Source organism: Psittacula echo (assembly GCF_963264785.1).
Source record: "Psittacula echo genome assembly, chromosome: 2".
Classification (NCBI taxonomy): domain Eukaryota; kingdom Metazoa; phylum Chordata; class Aves; order Psittaciformes; family Psittacidae; genus Psittacula; species Psittacula echo.
The window spans coordinates 119,264,820-119,285,861 of record NC_137737.1 but is presented as its reverse complement, the minus strand read 5'-3'; positions in this window follow the sequence as shown (position 1 = coordinate 119,285,861).

Below are 21,042 nucleotides of genomic sequence, written 5' to 3'. Positions count from 1 at the left end.
TTATCTTATCTTCATAGCCCCATATTTGTAGCCTATCTGCACAGCTCCAAGGTATGTAGATTTGTTGCATAAGTGAAGAGAAAGCAGGGAAGGAATACAAATGTCTGGGAGCTGGAAAGTATATGTTAGAATGGCAGAATTAAAGGGCTCAGTCTGCCTAGTTGATTTTTAAAGGCTACCAAGTAATGAATGGATTTCCATGTTTAATTACTTTCCCAAGGGAAGGGCACAAAGAGACTTCATAAATTTGTATGGAGAGGCACAATAAAGACCGAAAAGCTGGAAGCTGGTGTTATGCAGATTGAGATTTGAAATGGCCCTAAATCACTAATGATCTTTTCAAAAGATATGTTGGATTCTCTGGAAACATCAGGAAAGAATTAAAGATGGAAGCTTTTCTAAAAAATGTACTAGGCTAATTCATAAATTATTAGGCATAGTAAGTAGCTAAATATATTAAGACATCTTGGCCTACAACCCATAAGTTGGTTAGTCTAATGATCCTTTCTGGCCTTAAACCCTATGCTTTTCATTCTGCCTGTTTCTTTCTAAATAGAACTTCAGGAGGTGACTGGCAACAGCTATACTCTATAATTAGGTAGTCTTGAAAAACATGATAGGCCTGCCTTTTTCCACAAGAAAATGCAGTTTTATTGATGCTGTACTTATAGAATACAAATAACCTTGATGCATCTGAAATTTAAGATGCACTTCTATCAAAAACTACTTTGTTGTTGCAGGATAAGAAATAAACTAGTTTGAGTGACACTTCTCCCCTGTTAACTAAACTATTAAAATTAAGGTTCTTTCTTGACAAATTTGTTCTAGCTACAGAACAGAATTGAACAAGCCAAATATCCCTGTTATATCACATCATAATGTTTTGGTTTTCCCTTTTTGTGTCTGTGTATGGGACAGGAGATAAGGTAGAAGAAACAACTGTTCTGTGTAACTTATTCTGAAGTTGACAGAACACAGTGAAGGTTTCTTTTTTTAATTTAAAAATATTTAAAACACTTTCATGCTTTCCCACCATTATTCTAATGCTATACTTGCTGTGTGTCTTTTGTGGCTAACTATGAACAGCTGCGTGAGCCTTGTACAGTTGCAATGGAGAGAGAAATGGAAAAGACAATGTCTCTCTGCAGTGACCCAAGCTACAAAACACCAAGGAATTCTTGCTGTACTGTGACATTAAATTGCCTGAGGATGAAAACCAGGCTATGATTAAAAATGAACCCAAAAGTTTTGTAAATTTTCTGGTATTTTGACAGTTTTCCTTTTTTTTTTTTTTTCCTTCCCTCTTTTTTTCTACCCGTCTTCTCTAATATTACATACCTAGTCACTACAGGAGAGGAAATATCAAAGTATTGCCAATGAATAGCAATGTGGCATTTTATGCACTGAATTTATATATGTCGCCATCACATGGGCAAATATTTCTGATGTCTAATATAAAAATAGAGAAAAAAGGGAGTCCTGCTAGCACTATTTACTTTGGCTGTCATGGAATAGGTTATGCATCTTCTTACATGCTGAACTTTTACATAAAGGTCTGCTAATGTCTAGAACAGTTGCCACAGTCTTGGCTTGTGATAAAAGTAACCTCTCTGTGTCCTTCATGGCCTGCTGCCCATTTGGCCAGATCTGTGTCCCTGCATGCCAGAGATCTGTGCTATCTATCCTTTGTATAGCTGAATCATGACAAGGATCAGCCGATATAAAACATGAGGACAGATATAAAGGCCATGTTCACAGGAGTCTTGTGACTGCAGGGGGCAGATTTGCACTAATTCACATCAGTGGTGTGTGCCTTCAAAGAATGTGAAGCTACGGTTATGTGCAGAAGAATATCACATTAGTGTTATGTTCATGCCTTCTGGCACTCAGCAGCATTTGTCCACAATGTTTGCTATGCTAGACCTATTTTGCAATGGTAACATATATCTTTACCCTTTGATCTTATGGATAATTATATAGATTATCACTTCAGAAAATGTTTTATTCTGTAGCACAGATGTGATTTGAAAACAGATTAATCCAGCGGTCTAGATCATCAGGATTGACTGCATTGCCTTATGAAGGATATTTTGATATTTCAGAAAACTGCAAAAACAGGTAGATAATCTGAAAATTATAGCATAGTGTGGGTTTGAGCATATCATTAAACAACAGCAATGCATGTAATATATGAGTAGTTCCATAACTTGTTTTGGTAACTTGCACAGAATTTGTGTTTTTCTGTTGTAGATGAGTCTTGTTGTGTGCTATTGTCAGCCAGAACTGTTTGAGTATAACTGGCCTTTTGCTACTGATAGTTCATGTGATGTAAATAGTTTACTTCTTCAGAATAGATCAATTAAATGCTAGTGAGCTGCTAGAAAGAATATATGCTACATAAATTGAAGTCCTGTTTTTGTTTAGCTACTTCCCCCTATTTTTATAGGAGGGATTTTCTTCTTCTGTGTGACCAATGCCAAATGTTCTAGCTGCTATTTCCAAATAAAAGTCTGTTGTCAGGCATCACTTGTATTTTAAAGTTGTCTGAATTTATCTGGTCAGCTCAGAGTACTTTCCTGCTATATCATAGCAGAAGTGGAAAGATTAGTGTCTACTTTGAAAATGATAAGGAAGTTTAGGAAATTAACTTACACAGTAGACAGAATTTAACACACTGAGACTTTGTCTCCAGATATCTTTAATGAAGTAGAGGAGAGCTGAGTCCTATATCTGTGTAGGAGAGCTATTGTTCAGTATCAGAAAGGTACCTGAACATGGTCCAAAAATTTCTTTAACCTGCCAGTGTACCTAGAAATTATTGCCAGTGTAGTCCATGCTGTGGGTGCTCAAAAGGAAGTGAATTCTTTTGTCATTGATTTTTTGGAAAACCTTTTGTACTTTTGTGAAAAAGAAGTAGTAGCATTTGTTTCTTGTATTTATATTACTCTAGTTCTTTTAGCAATCTTTGAAAGCACAATTTTTTTCTGTGCTTTGAGCTACAGAAATAAAAAGCTCATGCAATTTGAATGCTTTTTCTTTTTCTCTTATGTGTTACTTGTTGAATAATTCATGATGATTTATATGACAGGAAAATTACGTTTCCAAAGTCCCTGGACTGTTTAGGTTAAACTTTCAGTAGTGTCACCTAACTTGTTGCCCATCTTGAGAAAGCTGTAAAGTCAGACAGCACTTAGTTACTTTTGTCACTGGCTGCTTTACCCAGAATCTATTAGCAAGGGTGGAAAAATAATTTGAGCATTCCTTCTTTTGTCTGTGTCTATCCTCACAAGAAGTACTTCAAATTATGTAGATTGAAATACATTCTCTAATTATCAGCATTGCTGGGGTTGTTGAGTTTACTCCTGGGATTTGCTTGTGTTTAAGGCTGAATGCATCCCACAAGGTTCACTTTGTATCCTTAGCACCCTTCATATCCTACTCCTCCTCTACTTGTTTTCTGCATACTTATGCATCAGTAATTTTGCACATATACATACAAATGTATATGCATACATATACACATCTTTATGGTCTAGATCTGACTTCTGTATTTACAGACCTCATTTAGTACTGTCAATAACCCAGCTCTGAGAGATTGGATTGACCTACAGAAGTTCCTTCCATCTAGGATTTCTGTGATTTTTACATTTTCATATGTACATCACTATACTCAGTTTATTGTGCAACGAAATAACTTCAAACAGAGAGAGAAACCTACCCATGCTGAAAGATCCTTGTGAGTAATAGGTATGTATTCAAATCTAGTAAGAAAAAGTGAAGCAGTAATTCAGATTTTTTTTTCGGGGGGAGGGATATATGTAAGATAAAACATTTTTGTCTACTGGAGCTTGATAAAATTGCATCTCTTTCTTACCACCTTGTGCTTTGTAATGGAAAGGAATAGGCTGGTGGCAAAATCTTCCAGGAAAAGGCTTGTGAGTTTGAGTCGCGGTTGCAGATAGTGCCCTTAGTAGGAAGTCTGTGGGGAGGTTTTCTACTTCCTAACCTTTGATACGTAACTTAGATTCTCTTAGTAATAAGGGGAGCAAGTAAGTTCCACTGAGTGTTGTTGTAGAGCACAGTTTGTCTCCATTTGCTACAAAGTAAGTGTGAGGAGACTGGCTTATTACATTCTCTGCTTAAAGTTATGAAATAAAATTATGAAGTAATTGTGTGTCTCAATGACTTGAGAGGCGTCAGGAAGTTCACTACAGTTGACTCATACTACTTGAATTTTTACTCAGCTAACATTTTGAAAAACATATTTTGAAAAAATAGTTTAGAAACCCTATTGTAAAAACACTCTTTTAAAACAAGTAAGTTAAATAGTTCAGGGCTAAACTCAACATATTTATTTAAACTTTGCTCATATGACTTTCTATGATGAAATTCTGTAGGTCAATGAGGAAGAAAACCATGATGCTTTCCAGGAAATGAAGATTGAACCCAGCTCTTATAGAGAAATGAAACATTTGAATTGCAGCTCCCGGGTTGGAGACTGCCTGAAACTCCCCATTTTCTGCTGAACTGGGTGCTGCTGTATGGATGAGTGGCCATAGAGTGATGAATTTTCTCCTCTCATACACCTGAACCAACCTCCATGACCCACTGCAAAAGGGAGAAGAGGGAAGGAGAAAGAACATAGCTGTCATTGGTAAACACTGCCCTTGACAACATATCTCTGCTTTGGTTTTTTGACATGCATGACAGTACAGACTATTCAACATGGATTTGATAGAAAGAAAAACTTTTGTGGTATTGTCTTAACCATTTTATGTGATTTGCAGAACTGATAAAGCCAGATTTGTTGGTAAAGCCTCTTGTCTTCTGTGAAGTTTTTAAAAAGGATTATAATTTGTTTGGTGGAAGGATCATTATCTCTGTCAAATTTCTAAAAGTTTAGACCTGAATCTCAGATATCAAATTTGGAATAGTCTTTGGTGAAGGAAAAATTTTTGTGTTGAGTAGGCACTTCCCCAGGACTTGTCAAATGAGACTTTCCTTGAAAGCCATCTGAAGGTCTGGTCTGGCCAGGTTAGGGGTCAGCCAGGCCCTAATTAGCTGTTGAGAACAGGAAAAACTGAAACTGAAAAGAAGTTTAGGCGTGTCAAACGACAATTAAAATTTCAGTACTGAAGAGATGTTTGAAAGTTGGTGGTTTTTTTTTGTTTCGTTCTTGGTGTTTTTTTTTTAACTTTGCGTATAAATGTTTTTGAACCTAATTCTATAACTTTCAGAATGAAGCTGAAGCATAAGAAAATAATATATAGAAACGCAATTTCAAATTTTGTACAGAGGAAAACAATATAGACTTTGATGCAAAATATAGTGTGTATATCTTAAGACTCATTTGAACCACAAGTCACTAGTCTTCTCTTCAAATTCAGATGTGAAAACCAGTGTTTGAATTAATATTGTTATAATTACTTTGGCAAGGATATAAATTTGAAATCTGCCTAAGTGCTGTAGCTTTATGTATTTTCTCAGGAAAGTAATTCTACCACAATAAACACTTGAGTATGGAATAAATTCATAAGATGAAAATAGGATAACAGTAATATTTTTTAATATAATAAACCTAAGCTTTTAAATTTTCTTTCAGGGAAAAAAGTACTCTTTCTAGAACATTCAACAGGCATAAAATAGCATTCAAAACAAATACAGTAAATCTGGACAAACCATCACACATATGGGGCAATGGTCTATCTTTCGTTTTCTATCTCTTCTATGGATGTTTACCCATCAGTGATTTTCCTCATTTGTTTTCTTTAATTTTGTATCACCAGTTTGTATAACAGGATCTTATAAATAGGCTTTTTGTATGCAGCTGATATGGGATTTTGCTTATGAAAACTTATAAAACAATTTGAAGATACCAACTATGAAGAACAGTTGGATACATGCCAGCAACTTTGGTAGGGCTCTTTGCAAAATAAGCTATGTTTGCCACCAAAAACAAGCTTAGGGACTGGGGAAGACAGTTGAAGTTGCAACCTTACTAAGTGAAAAGATTATTGCTTGAAAATTAGGGAGAGAATTACGCTGAGTTTGCTCTTCTTTTTCAGCTTTTTGCTTACACTATCATGGACATGGTAAGTGAGTCCATATGCTGCAAAAGATGCTTGTTTGACTGTATTCACAGGAGGATGCAACGTGTGCTTTTCTATTGGGATTGAATACCAATATTTGGGTACATTCTGCTAAGGTCAACCTTTGAATCTGGCTTTTTATTTCAATCTTTTTACTACTTCCCAGCTTCTGTGCTTGTTCTGTATCCTTTATACTTCAGGATATATACTTTGCTTCTCCTGTCTTATGCAGATTTGTATAACGTATCTGCACAGGAAATATTACTATGTCAGAATTTGACTTTCTAGGAAAGAGTTCTGTGCTAAATCTGGCCCTAGAAATATTGACAGGAAGGTATAAAGAGGCCAAGAGGTTTTTCTCTGTTTGGCATTCTTCAGCTTCTTATTTTTCCTCCTTTGCTTCTCTCTTCAGAAGCTGGCTTGGAGATACAGTGAAGTGTTTTAAAAACAACATAATATTAAAACCATTGAGTGATTGTCATGGTTTAAGCCCAGGCCGTAAATTAGAACCACACAGTCTACTTCCCCCCTCACCCCCCCAGAGGGATGGGGAGGAGAATCGAAAGAATGTAACTCCCACAGGTTGAGATAAGAACAGTCCAGTAACTAAGGTATAACACAAATCACTACTGCTACCACCAATAATAATAAAGGAAATAACAAGGGAAGAGAATACAACTGCTCACCGACCAGTACCTCATCCCCACCTCGCCGTGATCCAGCCTTTCCGGGCGACTCTCAGTTCTACATCCTGGGCATGACGTGCTGTGGTATGGAATACCTCTTTGGCTAGTTTGGGTCAGGTGTCCTGCCCCTGCTTCCTCCCGGCTTCTCCTCCTCCCTGGCAGACCATGAGACTCACAAAGTCCTTGGTTAGACTAAACATTCTGACCAGTAACTGAAAACATCGGTTTTATCAGTATTATTCCCAGGCCGAAAGTCAAAACCACAGCGCTGCACCAGCTACTAAGAAGGAGAAAAACTGACTGCTGCTGCTGAACCCAGGACAGTGATACAACTGCCCCCTAATTTTTTAGCAATTGTATGAGCATCTTTTGTTTTAAATTGGGGAATAAGGAAAAATATAAAAACTAAAGGAAAATCATGAACTGAGGTAATTCAGTTTTTCATTTTGTAGAGATTTCTGTTGAATAATTTTCCAAGAAACATAGTGAAAGACTTACTGCTTGAATAGTTTAATCTTGATTGAATAAACACCCTGGAAAATATATTGTAAGACATACTCCTGTTTTCAAAAAAATGGGTACCATAATCGAAAAGTCATTGCTTCTGAATTAGATTCTGCTCTCAGAAGCTCGTATCACCAACAAAATCTTGCAGAACCTATCTCTATTTGCTTCACCTGTTTTGTGCAATGGACTTGATCTGGGTATGAGTCTATGATTTAAGTGTTATTCAAAATAGTGGAGTATCAATAGAATGTGTTATATACAAAAAGCTCTGTATGTGTATGTTTATAAGGGGTCCAATGAATTTTGCATTAATTTCATTTAAATGTCTTTATTTTCTGTGTGATAGTCCAACAACAGCAGCTGATGTGTGGGTGGCATGCAATGTCAAAAAATAATCGAAGATAACAAACACATCAATGAGCCTAGGTGACTAGAACTTGAAAGGATAAGTGTTATTAGTATATTTATGATTTAAAGACAGATGGTGCGGAGTTGAGCCGAGGGAGACTGGAAAAATACAGTTGGCAAGTAATGTCTCTATTTTGGTTAACAAGACATTCAAGATTGCACATGCTATTGCAAAGCTCAGTTTGATTACATAAGAAACGTAGAAGACAGATAAAGTTAAGCTTCTGCATACACTGGACTCATTCTTCATCTGTCTTCACAGAGGCCTGGAGATAGATGCCCTGATCTCTTCCGTGGCCTAAGACCTCTTCCCAATTCTTTCCCCAATCCCCTCCGGTCCCTTTTCCCAATCTGCAACAGAAAATGGACCTAAGGAGTGATTGCACTTGCATTCCCTTGCTTAAGAGCAGGCTGAAGGGATTACAGGACTCTCCCAAGATTTTCTGGCCATCTTTCTTCCCTGTCCAGAATGCAAACCCACAGAAGCAATTGGGAGAGTAATGGCAGGAAGGAGAAACTGCTGTTGGCTGCTCTAGGATCTTATTTCACTCCCTAGAGCACTTTGGTTTCTGGTCAGTAATTTGGCCTGTGCTTTGTCCAGTGTTGTAATTACTGCTTTAGTTCTAGGCTCAGAGTCATCATCTCTACAGTGCTCAATAGTAGAGCAAACACTTAAAATATGTCTATGTTTTTATCTTTCAAACTGTATGCTTTAAAGCTTATAATAGCATAGGAACATAAGAAACAGTAGGGGAGCAATGCCTTCTGTAATCCAGTAGGAATCTGTTAAGATGCTCATTGCTCAATAATCTTTTTCATTCTCTAAGATGCCTCATGGAGGGTTATGTTCCTGAATCTTAGTAGCAGTTTATTTTCAGTTGTATCTCACTGCTACTGATCTCCTGCAAAAACATTGTCATATTTTACCTTATGCAGATCAACTCAATCATTTGAGTATTTTAAACTCCAGTAGTCAAACCCTTGGGACCAAGTAAATGAATCGCTTTTGGCCAGCTTGATAAAATGTTGGAACTCTACTTGTATCCAAGGGTGTTTATATTGTATTAAGCTTATTTGGCTAGAATAAAACAATCTGTACTCCAGACACTTGACCACTAGTATGAGAGAAATATGAGTAGAGTAGCAGTGGTAAAATGTCAGTGGAAATTAAGGTTTATTAAAATGTACGGGTATACGTTGATAGAAGGACACCAGTTAGTTAGAAGGCTGGTAGCAGATAAAGTCACAGAATAATGTGCTTGTATTACTTGCAATACAAACAATACAATAATCCTTAACATCTATAGTTAAGGATTATTAAAAGAAAATAAATATTAATGCTTTATTTGAGATTGTGACAGAGACTCAAACCCAAGCACTGGCAAAGCTGAAGTTAAAGTGATCTAAAATTTCCTTATCAAAGTGTGTTTTCATGCAGATAGTTAAGGGCAACAAAATATTCATGCACTTCCATGTATGAAGAAAAAAGAAAGCAATAATGCTAAAAATTTGGTATTTTCTTTAAATTGGTGTCATTAATATCCTAATTATGCTGATCGGATTACACTAGTTTATACACTGTTTATAAACAGAATATTTAGTTTAAATGCTATTCAACGTTATAATGCATTAATGTGCCTTTAATCTAAGGTTATTCATCTGCTTAACAAAACTGTGGAGTAGGTGCACCAAGGAGGCAAAGATTGTTCTAAGCACTTACCTGGCACCCAAACCCATTCCTTTGCCTGTGGAAGACTAAATTTCTCTAGGTACTAGAGTTTTTCAGCAGATACTTCCTAAGGATGCCTGTCCATGCCAGGCGTGCATAGCACTGTTGGAGTCTTGGCAGAACTGGTGAACTCTATTAGCCTAAGTAGCTGAGGGGCTTGCAAACAGAGGTAGGTCTCAAGAAAACACACAGGCAAGTGGTCTTGTGCTGTCCATACTGCAACTGGCCATGTTTACTAACTGCAGTCCAGAAGCCATCTAGATATTAGCACAGCTCTACTGAGGCAAGAAGTTTCAGTTTATGCCCAGGGCCATGTTAAAATGGATGTATAGCTTCCAGGCAACGGCTAGCTTGTCTGTGAGTTTTGAGAGCTGGCAGAGGAGCTCTCAGAAGTCTTAGGCAAATGTATGTGGTAGATTTGTGTTTCTCTAGATCCTGTGGAGAAGAGAGTCATTCTGTTAGATAAGCATATAATGCTTATCCCCAAATAAAATGCAGCAGGGGAGAAAAATGTAACCTCTTAAGTCAGTTCTGATCACTCTAAAACTCATTCTAAAATCACTCAATTTCTTGGGATGATTCATACTCCTTATTGCCAAATTCATACTCCTCATTGCCAAGTTAGAGGGCAAAGTTGTATATGGACACAGTCTCAGCAATTTTGCTTGAAACTGTTCCATTTAGGGGTGGGTGAATTCCACAGAGAAAAACCAAACTCAGTGATGTAACATCTAGAGTTGCGGGTGTGGTGCTTTAGATGTTTCACGTAGAGTAGGACAGCTTCACTTAGAGATAATGAATAAGCCCCAGATTTACAGCTTTCAATAATCTGCACATTTCTTCATATGACATTCAAGAGTTACACGTAAACTCTTGCTTAAAATGAAAAGAAAAAGATGCTAGAAGCCTAACTCTAATTTTCTGTTAATATACAGTTTTCTTTTAATTTTAATGAAACAAAATACTGCATATAATTTTAGGAAAAGCAGTAAGAAGAGAGAAGTTCAGCAGTTATTTCCCTGCAATAGGTTTATATAGCTGAGTGGTAAATCTATTTTTTCCATTATGCCAACTCTAGTTAATTATGCAGGGTTAAATCCTGCAATAGATGTTTTAACCTATACCAGCTTAGCATTTTACCCCAAGGCTTTCACACAAATTTTCAGTATTTTGAGAACATTACAGGGCTTGACTAAAAGCTCAATGTGGTCTTTATTAAACAAGAATGTTTGCCTTGAAACACTTCAACACAAATAGCTCTCTAGCAGCCAACATGACAGGCCTAGTTCTATAAAGTCTTTAAACTGGTAATCATACCATTCCTATTACCTTTCATAAAGCAAGGACAGCACCATCAAGTCCTTTGTAAAATTGTCCATGAATACAAAGTACCTGACACTTCTGACATGTTCAAACTCTCCTATGGAGCTTAATACCCTGCAGCACCACTAAAGTCTTAAGAGCTGTCACTCTTTTAATCTGCTTCCCACCATCAAGAAACTGTCTTTTACGTGGTAACATGGCTAATACACAAGTTTCAAGTGCAGCTTTGAAACACTGATTGTACCTAAACAGAACCGTGAACATTGAACATACTTGGAGGAAAATAAATATTCCTTTTTCTTTAGCATTGACGAAGAAGAAAAGAACCACAGTTTCACTTGAAAAAAGCTGTCAGGTCCCATTTGATCACAGACCTAAGGTACTGCTGCAAAGTGATGTAGAAGTATCCCAGACAAAAGAATTTATCTGTCTCCATTTTCACACACCTGAAAGAGGAAGTGTTATTAAAACAAAAATGTTATAGCTTCACATTATGCAACTTGACTAAAAATTCTTTTTCCACTGGCATAAATTCATGCAAGTCCTTTACTCTTATGATATGCATTTATAGCTTTTCAGACATGATAGAGTCATCTATTTATACTAAGCATACATGACTCTGCAAAACCACCATACTGTGTTTATAAAATATATTGTGACTAAAGTGTCTGTCAAAGCACGGAATCTTCAAGAAGAACTTGAAGAGTCCTGGTTAGAAGAAAGTTAGTTTTTCCCTCTGTGTGTGGTGGATATCTGTTCTTGAACTATCAAGGAGTTCCAGCCAGCACATTCCAATAAAACAGATTTTTGAAAAACATATGAATTCCTGGAACCCCAAAAAGCTACATTCTAAACCTCTTGTTGTAAAGTCCTGGAACCCCAAAAAAGGTACATTATGAACGTCCTGTTGTCAGGCAAGAGCTGAATGAAGTCTGCCTGGCAAGTTTAATTCATGCCAGAGGAAAAATAGAAACTACCTGCTTCAAGCTCCATATCTCATTAACACAAGCCCTCATTAACACAATGAGCATTTGAGGCAATCCAGTCACTTGCAGAACAGAGACTCCATGTTTCTTTACTTATAAGCTGTGTCTTCTTGAGGAAGGGTTCGAGTTTCAGTGCTGCAACTTACAAATGACTTCTATAAAATTAGGGCCACAAGAATGATCAGAGGTCTGGAGCATCTCTTTTATGAGATGAGACTGTGAGTCCTGGGCCTGTTTAGTCTAGAGAAGCTTGAGAAGGGATCTCATTAATGCTCAAATAACTCAAAGGCGGGTGCCAAGGAGGATGATTTTCAGTGGTGCCCAGTGACAGGACAAGGAGCAATGGCAATAAACTAAAACACAGGAAGCTTCACCTCAACATGAGGAAGAACTTCTGGGCAGAGCACTGGAACAGGCTGCCTAGGGAAGTTGTGGAGTCTCTCCCTCTGGAGACATTCAAAACCCACCTGGACACGTTCTTGTGTAACCTGCTCCAGGTGGCCCTGCCTTGGCCAGGGGTTTGGACTCAATAACCTCCAGAGGTCCCATCCAACCCTAATGATTCTATGATTCTGTGAAAATGCTGAGGATGTAGTTCAGGGGAAATGAATGCACATACAGTTGGAACTGGCACAGTATTCTCAGGTAGTGCAACGAAACTGTGAATATATAAAGTAAAAATTTAGCTGGATGTTCAGGTTTAGAGAGAATAAACAGTTAATAAATCGATTTTTAATTATGGAAAAAATCCGCAATACGTACTACGCTGTAGGAAAAATATCCTTTAGCTACTTACTCAAAGTGTGAAGCTGCATGTATTTTTGGACACTTTTTTTAATGAGAATACATTTTGGCAGCAGAATTGTTATACAGGAAAGATAGGATTACTAAAGTCTTAGGAGGATATGCTTCATTCTGAGAAAAATTTTTGTCAAAGGGTCAAGTGTAGCTTGGCTGCAAAATTCATATATAGAGGAAATGTGTAATTGTATTTTCCTAGGGATAGAAGAGTAAGCTTGTTTGATTAATTTATAATAAGCCTTTGATTTTCTGCTTCCTCAGGCAAACAAACTGGAGAGGAGATATAGGTGTCCATGGGAGCAAGTGAAATCTAGGACAATTTGCATATCCATACATAAAATGAGACAGCCCTTGGTGGGTTCAGTAATCATTCAAAGACGATGCTTATAAGACCTGGTTTATTCAGAATTTTAGTTTCAGCAACTTCTGTGTTGCAGAAGTAACACGAGGACTTGTTAACTATGTCATTTTCCCATATTTTAGTGTTTAATAAGATAATTACAAGCACTTCTTTTCAAGGTGTGAAATTTGTTGATGTTTGCAGGATAGATGATTTTGGAAGGGACCTTTGGGATCATATAGTCAAACCTGCTAGCTCTTCTTCACTAATTGGTTATGGAGGCATCAGGCAAGGAGGAAGAAATGGTCTTAAGAAAATGCAATATTAGTTAAGTCGGAGTAGAAAATGAACTAATCAATTGAAGTATCAATTTTTAAACATGATTGTATTTCTTACAAGGGATAAGTAAATGAGAAACAGAGTTTATAGAATAGAAAAACATAGCTACCTGCTCCTTATAAGGGCTGCACACTAAGGAGAGGAAAATCTGTCAATAACAGGAAGAGGAAACAGGCAGTTCTCAGAGATTTTTGTGTCATAACAGAGGCAAGAAGAGAAGAAAGGTTAAATGGCTAGCCTCATTTTTAGACAAGATGGTAGCCGTTAATTTATAAACGTAGTCTAGAATTATGTTTCCTTGTCTTGTGTTTTTCCTTTGTAACAGCTCCATTACAGCCCAAACTTCAGCACAGCTGAATTCTGTTTCCTATATACTGATGAATATTAAAATCATCGTGGTAGAATCATAGAATCATAGAATAGTTAGGGTTGGAAAGGACCTTAAGATCATCTAGTTCCAACCCCCCCGCCATGGGCAGGGACACCTCACACTAAACCATGTCACCCAAGGCTCTGTCCAACCTGGCCTTGAACACCCCCAAGGATGGAGCATTCACAACTTCCTCAAGCAACCCATTCCAGTGCTTCACCACCCTCACAGTAAAAAACTTCTTCCTTATATCCAATCTAAACTTCCCTTGTTTAGGTTTTAACCCGTTACCCCTTGTCCTATCACTACAGTCCCTGATGAAGAGTCCCTCCCCAGCATCCTTGTAGGCCCCCTTCAGATACTGGAAGGTATATTCAGATATGAGGTCTCCATGCAGCCTTCTCTTCTCCAGGCTGAACAGCCCCAGCTTTCTCAGCCTGTCTTCATACGGGAGGTGCTCCAGTCCCCTGATCATCCTCGTGGCCCTCCTCTGGACTTGTTCCAACAGTTCCATGTCCTTTTTATGTTGAGGACACCAGAACTGCACACAATACTCCAAGTGAGGTCTCCCGAGAGCAGCGTAGAGGGGCAGGATCACCTCCTTCGACCTGCTGGTCACGCTCCTTTGGATGCAGCCCAGGGTACGGTTGGCTTTCTGGGCTGCAAGCACTCACTGAAGCTTGCTCATGTTAAGTTTCTCATTGACCAACACCCCCAAGACCTTCTCCGCAGGGCTGCTCTGAATCTCTTCTCTGCCCAACCTGTAGCTGTGCCTGGGATTGCTCCGACCCAGGTGTAAGACCTTGCACTTGGCATGGTTAAACTTCATAAGGTTGGCATCAGCCCACCTCACAAGCGTGTCGAGGTCCCTCTGGATGGCATCCCTTCCCTCCGGCGTATCAACTGAACCACACAGCTTGGTGTCATCGGCAAACTTGCTGAGGGTGCACTCAATCCCACTGTCCATGTCACCGACATAGATGTTGAACAAAACCGGTCCCAACACCGATCCCTGAGGGACACCACTCGTTACCAGTATCCAGCTGGACATTGAGCCATTGACCACGACTCTTTGTGTGGCCATCCAGCCAGTTCTTTATCCACCGAGTGGTCCACCCATCAAATTGATGTCTTTCCAATTTAGAGACAAGGATTTAAACTGGCAACATACAGTGTCATTTCAACAGCAGGTGCATTGATTACTCCTGAGGGACAGACAGCTCAGTCCTCAGACTGTTACCCTTCAGGAAGAAGAAGGCATTTTTAAACTTGTGTATCTAATATTGAACTATGTGATTTAAAAATAAATTAAAAAAAAAATAAAAGACAGCTTTCACCTCTCCCTGTGAAAAACACCTCCAAAATAATGATTTTCTTGTTATATTTTCTTGAAACCATGAAAGCATTACCAGTATTTAAAGATTCTTCCACAGTGCTATGATATATTACATTGTTTAGAGTTTTTCTGTATTTTAAGTATGCTACCTGTATGCCTGCCTTCAGTTGACTATTAGTGCATGCTTTTCCCTACATTTATTTCTTTGGCTTTGGTTTAGATAGTTAGGCTCATCAGACATACCTGGCTAGTATTTTAGTTTCTCAGTCAAATCTAACTCTGTCCCTAATACTGTTAATTGCATCACAATTGTGTTCTCAATTGGATATTTTTATTTTAAATATGTTTAAAAGCTTTTAAGATTCATGTCTCAATGCATTTTTTAAATGCACACGTTATCTTTATTATTAAAAATGTGTAGCTCACAAATATGAAACATTTTTTCTCTCCAATTAACCTAATTTTTCATTGAAGTTACATCTAATTTTTATATAGGCTATATTTTTCTCTGATTTTAGAGTCACTTATTGTTTAAATATAGGGCTTCCTTCTAGATACCTGTTTGAACTCTATTGAGTTTTATTCAGCATTTTCAAGGTTCAAATCTTACTCAGTTATTCATTCCTTCCTCTTTGCAGTACAACATCAAGCAACCTCCCAAGGCAAGCTGCTTAGTATGCATGCCTGAAACATATTGCGGTCAACTGCCTCCATGTGACTCCTTCTGAGAATTTAAAACTACCCTTTTCAACAAGTCATTTTCCTCATCCACACACAAAGCCAAGGAGACTAAATCATAGAAGCTTTTGCTTCCTTGCATAGGTAGTGGTAGGTATGTGCCAACAAGGAGGTAAGAGCCAAAATGGATCACATTAATAGATGAAAAATTACTGCAGAATTTCTCCTTTTGTTTCTTTTATATTTATGAAATTGTTATTAAAACAGTTTCATTTTTCAAGGCAAAGGATGTAGGAATTTGGTTTTAAAAAGGTGCCTGATATGAGAGAAAATGACATATTGAGACTACAAATGACATCTTAGGAAACTTCACCATAAGGCTTTGTAATTGTATGAGTTTTTATTGGGAATGCCTCTCCTAAGCATTATCTGCCATCAAGTTAGAACAACTTATAGAAAACAGAAATCTAGCTGCAAGAAGAATAAAAGGTTTTCCTTTTAAAATCAACCGCTGAAATAGTTTTCATTTGAAAAAAATGAGTTCAGGAGGTTCTTAAATTCAAAAATTGTGGGTAATTACACTTTGCCATCATCAGAAAATAAGCTCTCTCATAACTGATCTTAAAAGGAAGTAAAGACAAAAATCTGGAAAATCAAATAGGAAGAGTGTTAAAAATGGAAGTTAATAGTTTTTTTCCAATGATGAGGAATTATTTAGATTGTCTTTTCCATTCTGCAATTTATTTGGCCATATATCTAATATCTTGTGTAATTTCCAGTTAGTAATTTAAAAAGCAGATAAAATAATTAAGGAAACAATTTGGAAAAAACCTGTAGTCTTAAAGGTATTTATTTTCTAAGATATGTGCTAGGTGAAGTAGATTAAATTGTACACCCATTTCTTTGAAGAACTTTTAAGGAGTAATAACAAAATCACCAGGGTCAGCTCAATTTAATGTGGAAAATAACAAAATCAACCTCCATGATTTTGCTTGAAGAAATTTCAAAGAACTCACAGAATGCCTTCCAGCAGTACATTGTATAGAGCAGAAGAGGGTTGGGAGATGAGGGAAAAGGAGAGAAGCAACAAGTATCTGGGGAATGTGCATTATTCAAGCAACACAATTAGACCTCAGAGAGGGCATGAGTCTAAAGGGTACTGGCTGGATCTGTGTGTGGCACATCCAGCAACAGCTGCTAAAGGTGCAACTACTGCCAGATGACACCACAGTCCAAGGAAATTGAATGTATGGGGTAGGGAAATTACTGCAGGAGGGAAGTAAAGCTGAGCAGCAGGAGAGTAGCTGTCTCTATATTCCATTCCAGGAATAAATATTGTTGTTAATGAGCTCATTCCTATGTCACTATTCCTATGTCACTAAAGGGAATTAAGTGCTAATCTACCAACAATTGACCCTTCAACTGCACAATATTTTAGTAGAAATGTATTTTGAGAATTCTGATATGTTCTTGGAGGGAGACTGAATTAAGCCACTATGGCTAAGTAGCACTTGCTGCCCCTCCACAACGCCTGCTTCTGCTTGCTGACCAGATATTTTTATTAGCTTGATAGTATAATAGATAGACCAGACAGATAAAGATGACCTAAAGGGATCACCCCAAATCCTGATGGCCAAAGGCATATTTCCTTGGGAACATATACAGAAGTAGTTAGTCCACTTCCCTGGTTTTGTAGATGTTAGAGGGGCTGCAGTTACATTCTGAAGAACATGCCATGACTTTTCCCTCTTTTTTAAAAAATTGAATCATGTTGTTCTTAACTTAGTTTATGAAGCAAGGACTGTTCTCTGAATCACTCAAGCAGCAAAACCCACTGATGGAAAGATGTGTGTTTGTCCATGAGAGATTCTCATTCTGTGCAGCTTATGGTCTAACTGAAAGGAAGACTTGTCACAAGGGGTAACATGATGTTCACTTGTCAGGCCTGTTTTCTGTACAGTACCTTCATAACTTAGCTGAATTGAATCTAATTTTCAAATACAGATGGTCTCTTTAAAAGAGAATTAGAACCTAACCACTACTAGAAAGTGGCAGAAATCAAAAGCCTGACTCTTCACACCTATCACTGAAGACCAATAAGTATTGATTCTCCAAACAAAGTAATCACTGAAATGAGAAATCATTAACAAACTGCTTTGGAGTATACTGAATTATTTGTTTATGCAAATTCTGGCAATTAGCTTTTGAGATATTTATATGAATAAGCCATAAAAACAGTATTAAATTTGTGCATGCATTTTAACACCTGTAGGCCTTAGAAGAGAGTCAGTGTTACTGGGAAGTTTTTTGGGAAATCCTGGAGATGTTTTAGCACTTCCTGGTAAAATATGATGGAAAAGCGGTATTTGGTAGTTGCTGGCCTACAGTATAGAACCATTTGTAAGTAACTGAAAGGTAGAATCGGTAAAGCTCATAAAGCTCATAAAGATGGACATAGCAGTGATAAATGGATTTGGTTTTGTGTTAAAATTTACAAGAATCAAAACTTTTGACCTACTGTAGTGAACAGCAAGAATTAGGGCAACAAAAGAGTGACTAAAGTGGAATAGGTTAGAATTAAGAATAAACAGGTCTTTATTCTCAGTTCCCAGGGTGCAAATGTGCTTGCCAAGAACAGTGTAAATTTAGCAGAACGTACATCTGAAGAAACAGTTTCTTCAGCAGAGATTGCTGTCACCTGTCACGGAATGGACTCAGTCAGAGATCAATGTGATCAGAAAAAAGCCATTTATTATAGAAAACTAACTCTTTATATACTATTGCTTAAAGTTGCTTAAAATAACTTGGCCCATTGTGATTGGATACATATCTTTAAGGCCCTTAACAACTAACATATAATTGGTTAAGCACAGGTGTGAGAACCTGACCTTCAAAGTTTTCCAACAGTCCTCAATTTAGCAACTCAGTAAATTCCAGCTCCTTATCGTGCTGGGATTCTCAGTCCCAGTGCCTCACTCCCATCCTCCTTCACCTTTAGTTGTCCCTTGGTTCATGTCGAACTCCACATAGGCACTTGCTGATCTGGGTATGTGGCCGTTCTTTTCCAGAAAATCATCCACAGTCACCTTGTGGCTTCAATTGTTCTCTGTTTTATAAATGCCATGTTTTAATTAATTCCAATAAAATTATAGTTGTTTTAGAGGGAATTTTTCTATTTCCTGATGACATTTAAACTTTATACACCAGAAGTCCAAGAGATTATAATACCTTTAATTGATTTTCTGGATTTTATTAAAAGTAAAAATATGGATGATGATTTGTCATGGACTTGGAACAGGAGAGCAAGATCCTTTACTTATATTCAAGCAGTAACTTTAGAAGTCCTGTTTTAACTTGCTCATACAATATGCTGTAATAGACTGTGTAGAATTTTGCTTTTTTGGATCTCATGATCTCTCTCAGGATAGTTAAGACTTTGTATGTAGATTAACAGAAAAAAAGAGACAGCAGTTCCTTTGATGGTTCTCTCAGTCTCTCAACAGTGTTTTCTTTTTTTGTTGTACTTTGTGTCTTGCAAACAGACATGGTAAGCTAACATTAGCAGATACATTCAAAAATGCACTACTGTAATTTCAAGGCTTGATGAACCAATGAAAAGGCTTAAGTTTCCTAAGTCAGTTTGTATCTATCTGGGTAATGAAGACCCCTGATGCTATTATGATAAGAGACATACAAATTCTTAAATAGAATAGGAATCCAAATCAATTTGGCTTGATTGTATCAAGACTCCTAACCAAGTAAGTACTGACATAAAGTAGACCAGTACCAGTTAACACATATTCTTTTGGAGCCTTCCTGTATAATTTCCAGTATTCTGACACCAAAATATTAGCAAAAAGGTGAGTTTCAAGAGTAAACTGAAAGATAACATCAAAGATTAGAGATTCTGTAACTGAACAGCTCATGAATTCATTCTGTATTTTCCACTTGGTCAGATTTCCATAGAGTTAATGGCAGCAGTTCTTTAAAGTGTGAATTTGCTTTACAAATATACTTAGAGACTGTACCCAAATGGTGACATATTCAAACTACAGTCCTTTGCATCTTGATTTGCTCTGGTAAGTAGCAGAGACATATCTACTTTCCAGTGCCACTAATTCTTACTGCAGTGCTTTATCCTCCTGTCCTGTTCATCACACTCTACCACACATTCACAAAATCACTTTCTTCCTTTCTTTTATCACTTCTTTCAAATACATCTATGTGGTCATCTTTAGCACCTTGAAGAAGAAGTTTATAAGTCAGTTTACCTTAAGGCATTTTTGCCTGAGCTCCTGCAGACCATTGAAATGTAGTAAATTCCAGAGCAAACCCAAGGTACATCTCAGTGTGTGCATCTTGATCTTGAAGCTGCTGTTTTCAACTTAAATATTTAGTGAGAATGCAAAAGCTGAAACTTTGAGGTATTTTATTTTTGCTTCCAAAACAAGACTTCTAGTGCTGCTTAATAACAAAATTCAGTTCATGAAATATTCATAACTAGACTATGTTTATTTAAACTCATATTTTTTTAGCCAGGCAAAGCATGATATGTTCATATATGCTAATATTCAGGATTATACCTCATAATACACTGCTTCCCTCAGGTATAACTATTACAAACAAAAAGGCGAGTCTTTTTGAGCATGTTCTTAAAATGTGATCATTCCCTCACAGGAATGCTTTGAAGTCAAGTGTTTATGCTTAGTTAGATTTAGAAATGTCTAACACAAATACATCAGTTCCCAAGATGTATGTTATGCTTCAGCAAAATGATTAGTTATGAAATTGTGCATTAATAAAAACAGTTCTCTTTGTAGCTCAACTCCCTTTGCCCTCACTCTATATACAATAATGTCAAATAGCTCTCTGCAGTACTTTTGAATGACTATAACTATACTATAATCATAATATGTGAATTTATATTATGCATGAAAGGTCATGGCCTATGAGGAAGTCAGTTTCTTTTCATGCATGTTCTCCTTAAGAGTTAGCACTTACGGAAGTGAGACAAAAGTCAAAAAAGAGCCAGGCACTGCAAGGAGTATGATCTAAAGCCTTGATCCTGTAAAAAAGCACATCTATAACAGGATATTTCATGAATAATGAAAAACATACATAAAAAGATTCCCATAGATCAGGGAAAAAGTGAATTCTAGTACCAAACACAGGCCTGGATCTTGTAACCCAAATGAAAAATCAGAACTGTATCATACTTCTATGAGATTGCCCATGTCAGACACAGAATTTACCTCCCTCATTACTAGTGTAAGAGATGGAAAGATTTACACTTGCATTTTTTATTCAAAATACAATAACAACAGAACACCATGAAACTTGTAAAGAAATAACAGTTTGAGAAAGAACACTAATTTAAAGATTCTGGCATGTTGTAAATGGTGTGACTTTAAGAGAAGTATTACTCCTCTTGATTTGAGCTGTCAGCTGAA